At 31.7% G+C, this 7231-nt stretch overlaps 1 long non-coding RNA gene across 1 annotated transcript; it reads left to right on the top strand.

The window, feature by feature from the left end:
• The first annotated feature begins 4855 nt into the window (after window positions 1–4855).
• On the top strand, window positions 4856–6902 carry LOC127700097 (uncharacterized). Its single transcript, XR_007981429.1, has 3 exons — window positions 4856–4871; window positions 5547–5667; window positions 6592–6902. It is a non-coding gene; the product is annotated as an uncharacterized LOC127700097 (long non-coding RNA).
• Window positions 6903–7231: the final 329 nt, after the last annotated feature.

The raw sequence follows: 7231 nt of genomic DNA, 5'->3' as shown, positions 1-7231 counted from the left end.
AAAAGGCCCCAAAATGACAATGTAAAACAATTCAAACGAGAAAACTAACGGCCTAACTTATGTACAAAAAAATGAACTAAAAACATTTCATCTATGTATTATGAGGACATTTACACAAAGGAACTGTCGTTAAATATATATGATATAAACAACAATAAAAATGAAAATAACGCTAAATAATTGCATGTGTTCGAGGCCTTTTATATATATATATATTCATCAGCAACGTTCAAAGCAAAATATTGAAATCCAGTATTTTATATGTTCAATTTTCCATTAGTTTATTGAGTACGAAATCAATGGTATCCTAGTGTGCCCGAAATGTAAACATATGTAAACAAACATAAACTAAAAGAACTAGCCAAGGAATTTGTTTTTGTCCCGGCCGATAAAGCTGCTAATAATATTTTTATTGTTTGACGTAAATTTTACATTGAGGTTCTGAAAAAAGAAATCACCAATTCACCAACATTCCAACTGACTCCATTTTCAGAAAAACGACATCTGTAACAAACATATACTTTTAGCTACCGCTTTACAAGCAGAACCAAATACAATGAGAGTCCCAACTATGTACTGGCTTCCGAAGCTACACAAAACACCTTACAAATATAGATTTATTTCGTCTTCAAGCCATTGTTCCACTACTAAATTGTCTATTCTTCTTACCAGTACACTTGGTACAATCAAAAACCTGATAATAAATTGTTCAAATAAGGCCTTCGAAAATAATGGAATTAATTACTTTTGGAGTGTCAAGAACTAGTTGGAAGTACTTGATAAATTACATGCATATATTGGTGATTTTGAATCTGTTCAAAGTTTTGATTTTTCTACCCTATATACCACATTGCCTCACATTCTCATTAAGAAAAAATTCACACACCTAATTAAATGGACATTTAAAAAGTCAGAATGTGAATATATATGTTCAAACTCTTTTAGGTCATTTTTTAGTAGCAATAAACAAAAAAACTATGTCAATTGGACATGCTTTGATACTATATATGCCCTTGAATTTTTACTAGATAATATTTTTGTTCGCTTTGGAGATTCTGTATATCGTCAGGTTATCGAAATTCCAATGGGGACTAACTGTGCACCACTTATTGCGGACCTTTTTTTGTATTGCTATGAGTTACAATTTTTGACAAAAATCAGCAAAGACCCATCGAAACAACATCTGATACACAAATTTAATAATACTTTTAGATATTTGGATGATATTTTGGCTCTCAATAATGACGACTTCAGTATGTATACTAAAGAAATTTATCCCGTTGAACTTACTTTAAATAAAGCTAATACTAACAATGACCACTGCTCTTTCCTCGATCTTGATATCTATACCATTAATGGAAAGTTTAATACTAAAATATATGATAAAAGAGATGATTTTTCATTTCCTATCGTTAATTATCCATTTTTAGATGGTGACGTTCCTTTGTCACCATCTTACGGTGTTTATATATCTCAACTTGTACGATTCGCTCGTGTATGTAACAATGTTTTAGATTTTAACGAGAGAAATTTATGTATTACTTAAAAATTATTACACCAGGGTTTTCGATATCACAAACTAGTCAAAACATTTACTAAATTTTATCATCGGTATAAGGACATCATTCGTAAATATAGCACAACATGCAGACTTCTTATACGTTCAGGTATTTCACATCCAATTTTTTATGGAAATATTCTTTATAAAGCACAAAAATGTCAGTACTCACCTCTGAAGCTAACAAAACCTTTAAATAGACTTAATAAGAAGGGATTTAGTTACGATACTGTTGTATGGTCATTACAGATTGCATATTATGGCGTTAATATTGATTCACTTATAGGGTCTTTGCATCGGCACTAAACACATTTATTTAAAAACCAGTTGTTGGCATGACACGGGTTATGTTCTTCTCATATATGTTATGATGGTATGATACTAAACCCCTAACAGGAAGGATTGTGCCTGATATTCATATGATGAAGACATAATCTTTCAATCAGTTTAATTGAAGTCTGGAGCTGGCATGTCAGTTAACTGCTAGTAGTCTGTTGTTATTTATGTATTATTGTCATTTTGTTTTTTTTTCTTTGGTTACATCTTCTGACATCAGACTCGGACTTCTCTTGAACTGAATTTTAATGTGCGTATTGTTATGCGTTTACTTTTCTACATTGGCTAGAGGTATAGGGGGAGGGTTAAGATCTCATAAACATGTTTAACCCCGCCGCATTTTTGCGCCTGTCCCAAGTCAGGAGCCTCTAGCCTTTGTTAGTCTTGTATTATTTTTAATTTTAGTTTCTTGTGTACAATTTGGAGTTTAGTATGGCGTTCATTATCACTGAACTAGTATATATATTTGTTTAGGGGCCAGCTGAAGGACGCCTCCGGGTGCGGGAATTTCTCGCTGCATTGAAGACCTGTTGGTGACCTTCTGCTGTTGTCTGTTCTATGGTCGGGTTGTTGTCTCTTTGACACATTCCCCATTTCCATTCTCAATTTTACATTAAAAATATTTTTGGTGTAGGCCAAATGATTTGAGTTGAACTTTTGAGTTAAAAGAAAATGAATTAAGGCAACAGTATTTAACCAATGTTCATATCTCATTAATCGAGTAAAAAGAAAAGTAGGTACACTGTAAAACAAGTGTAATTTTAAAAACATTTCAAACACTTGTTAGAAAATCGCAAATGTTTTATTTTAGACGCAAGTGTGAATAAATGAATAAGTGAATAAACATGTGTGCTTTTGACAAATTTTTTTCTATTTATCGTTAAACACTCGTGTTTTATTTTAAACAGTTTATAATGACGGTAAAGAAATAGCCCCAATTTATTGTTTAGCGATTTATCAACATAAAGTCGAGTGATCAGCTTCAATAGCAAAGCCGGACACTTTAAATAGTAGAAAACGTCATGTAACTATAGCTTTAAACCATGCAATTCAGACAAAGAAAAGTAATTCCTGGTCTTTTTTGTATATGATTTCCTATGGATTATAATTGAAATTTGGTTGAAAAAAACTATAAGTACTGAAAAAAGGGTAAAATTAAACAAATACTAGACATGCTCATCCGGGGGTGCAGCAATAAATATTGACAGAGGGTCATCGCTCAGATATTGTCAAAACGGATAAGCGTTTTTGACATATGAAAACTAAACACACAGAAAAACACTCGCGTTTTCGTAATATGATACACACGTGACCAGCCTTTAATACCGCCAAAGGTATCCAGTGTCCTAGCTGCAGCTGAGAGGGAAATGTACACAGGGCTAGAAGAATCATGATTACAATCTGGATTAAAAGGTACGTTTAATTGTTATAAAAATTATTGTCTTCTAATTCGTGTTTTACTTTTCTTGTTTAATTTCATTGTGGAATTATCCTCGGACAAGCAAATTAGTATCAATATTTTAACCGATGTGGAATGTTTTGGTCGAAAGCCGCATCCGAGATTAATTTGGCGGCAATTTATTTACAAATGCCTTTACACGACTGACATAAGCGTTATAATATTTAATCCTAATATTGCATATAACTCTTTCTTTTGTGATCATTTAAATAAAATTGTTTTAAGTTAGGTTTAACTACTGAGGTACAGCAAGGATTTTCATAGTAGTAAATTCTTCGTTTAGCAAGGATAAACAGTATATCTTCCCATGTGATATAGTGATAAGCCTGACTAGTTTTCGTATGTGTATTCACAAAAGAAAATCTAAGAAACGACTGATTTACGAACGACAATACTCGACAAATTGTATTTTTGTTCATCTGAAAATCACCCCATTTAGGACCCCAATATATTTAGCAAGATAAGTTTTCTCCCTTGAAAGCAATCTTCTGTATTATTTTCCCGTAGTTTTTCAACAGACGCACAAGTCACAACAAAGATGTTAGTTAATTTTTGTAAGACTATAATATTAACAATAAGATTACAAAATGTAAATTATGCTTCTTAATTGTTATCTCATAATCAATAGAAAAAATACATGACATCATGTCGGGTTAACTTAAGGTGTTTCACTGTTATTGTTCCTGTGTCGATGTGTGTGTAATCAGGGACTTTCTATAGTAAGTACTTAGTATAGAAAGTCCCTGGTGTAATACTAATCATGCTAATAATGTAGTTTGTTGATTTGTGGGTATGTATGTGTATGTGTCTTTTGCATGTAAACTGTTAATAAAATTGAAAGAAAACAAATGAAAATCGAGATATCTACTGACAGTACAGTAGCAGATATAGAAAATTTCAGTGGCGGATCCAGAAATTTTCATAAGGGTGGGGAACTGACTGCCTAGAGGGGGCCCGCTCCAGTCATGCTTCAGTGACTCCTTAGATAATCAACCATCAAATGGGGGCCCCCTACCCACCCCCCCCCTCCCCCCCCTAAATCCGCCTCTGTTTTTTACACCTGAGACTATACATGTACTGTTATAGATTTATATAGTCTCAGTTCATATGTACATTCTGTAGCAAGGACTAGGTCATGCTAGTGATTTAAATATTTATATTGAAAAAAATCATGATTATGTTGCAACAATTAACCTGTTAACTGAACAAATATAAAATTTTCAGGATAAAATGTACTTCTGTCTTCAGAATTCCATTTTATTTAGTATAAGTTGTTGTACAAATGTAAGACTTTACAAGGAGGTAGAATATCAGGCTAAAGTTAAAGATTGTAAGACAAATTAGGTTTATGGCCTGCAATCATAATTGTGTTGCCTATCCAATTTAACTACCTCACTTGTCCATTATTTTACTGTTTTTCAGCAGTGAGTACATTGGACAGCATTCAAAAGAAAAAAAATGAAGAACACAGAAACGGGCAAAAGAAAAAAAAGAAAAAGAAGAACACCTGAAATCATGGTATATTATTTTTATGCCCCGGCCATAAGTGGCAGGGGCATACGTATAGTGCTACATTTGTCTATCCTTCTGTGACTTCAATATTTCCAAACAAAACAGTTGTCTTGATTTTGTTTTGAATAATGAAACATAAATGTACATATACTGAGTCATGTTAATATACATGCATAAGAAAAACAATAGTTTTGAGATATTTGTATTTGTGTGTTGCAGTACATATTATCAGGGTCTACCTTTTAATTTAAAGTCAACATTTTAACCAGAGCATTACATGTAAGCTTAAGGGTCCTCATATGACCATGATTTCATTGAGAAGAAAACAGAAAAAAACATTGAAAATACAAACTTAGATTTATTGGTAGAGTCATGCCATACAAAATAATATGTGTTTCAGGTTTCAGTCATTTTGTCGGTATTGATTACAAAAATGGGATGTAGGTACATATAAGAATAAAATGTAGTATGATTGCCAATTAGATAACTCTCCATCAGAGACCAAATGATGTAGAAGTAAGCAACTATAGGGTATTGTATGGCCTTCAACAATGAGCAAAACCAATAACCAAAAGTGCAAATGCAAGCTATCAATTCAAACAATGTACATTTTCGTACATTGTACATATAAATTATACGATTGTAGACTAAATTTCATAAAAACAAATATTTCTGTTCCAGATATTGGATGAATTTTAATTTATCAAGATGCTGAAGTATAAATGAATATGAAGGTTATAGGAAGTAAACCTGAAAAAGTTCTGAGGTGTCTTACCAAAGATAAACAAAAAAAGAATTGAAGGTATGACTAGATTTACATAGTAACATGTATTTTTCAAGCAACTCCTATTTATAAAATCATTTTTATTCGTTTAAGATATTAACAAGATATGATAATTCATTTTTTATGACAGATATTATCAATATTTTGAGTATTATAATGAAAATAAACTGGTGTCATATATATTACCATTACAAATTCAATATGACATAATATCTGTACATCAACATATATGTATAAAAAGAAGATGTGGTATGATTGCCAATGAGACAACTCTCCACAATAGACCAAATGACACAGAAATTAACAACTATAGGTCATCGTACGGCCTTCAACAATGAGCAAAGCCCATAACGCATAGTCAGCTATAAAAGCCGGTCTTAGACCCCGAAATGTATCTACTGTGGACTTTATTTATAAGAGTAATATGATTGGTTGCTTATTAATAGAATGGTGTAACTAAAAAGATGTATAATGTTAACCCCATATGAAAGTACAGCTGAATAATTGCTTATCAGTTAACCCTTTTATAATGGAAAAGTGAGGTTTACCACTAATCTGTTAACCATTATTATCAGGGAACAGTGCAGCAATTCTCACATTTGTTTACTTTCTTTTTTTGCGCACTCAGTCTTAACATTTGTCCATTAGTTTTCAAGGTTAAGGTTTTTTTTTTCTCTCCAGAAAATCACTTTGAACACAATAAATTTGGTATCTGTTGATTTTTAATGAACTTTACACATATATCTGCATATGTTTTGTAATTAACTGTGCAATGTATAAATAGATTTTATTTAAAATGACAATATATCAACTCACAACTATTTTCAAGAAAAGGGGCATCTAGATTCAAGTATATTAGGTAGTAAAAATTCACTTTTAAGTTATAATTTATACTTTATTACCTTCAAAGGCCATACATAAATGAATTGAACAATATTTCAGGAGACAGAGTACAAATTTCTTCCTGAAACTGGATACTCAAAGGCAAAGGGAAGAAGTCGACTACTTTCATATCCATACATGAAAATGTTGTTGAAAACGAAGTGGATAAGTACACAAAAAGCCACCATGAGGAGGGACTCAGATCAGATTTATATTTGAAAGGGACAAGAACAATTAGAAATGTCAGATATAGCGACTGGAACTTTATATTATTTTACATGTTACATCTATTATACTGTATCAATCTTGGAAAATATTTGTGATTTTATAAAGAATAATTGCAATGAATAAAATTTCATACATTTTTTTTTTATTTCTCAGTATTTATGATGCCTATACAAAATTTTATATTAGTGTAGGAGATTACTCTTGGTATAACATGTACCTTGTTTTGGAAACAAACAACTGGTTGCACTATGCAGGGTAATTTTTAGTTCGAACATTAATGAGTAAATAATGACAAAATACTCCAGTCATGAAACCTGACAAGTTTAAAATATTTGGGGTATAGGAAACTGCAAAGGACAAATTTTAGTGGAAAGATTTTCTATACAAGCCAATAATACAGATCTTGTCATTTGAAGAGCAAAAGGAACAATACTAATGCTTAGCTAAAACACATTTTAAAAACACACATTTC

Source organism: Mytilus californianus, unplaced genomic scaffold (genome assembly GCF_021869535.1).
Source record: "Mytilus californianus isolate M0D057914Y unplaced genomic scaffold, xbMytCali1.0.p SCAF_48, whole genome shotgun sequence".
Classification (NCBI taxonomy): domain Eukaryota; kingdom Metazoa; phylum Mollusca; class Bivalvia; order Mytilida; family Mytilidae; genus Mytilus; species Mytilus californianus.
Note: the sequence above shows the minus strand (reverse complement) of the source record. Positions and strands in the feature narration are given on the sequence as shown.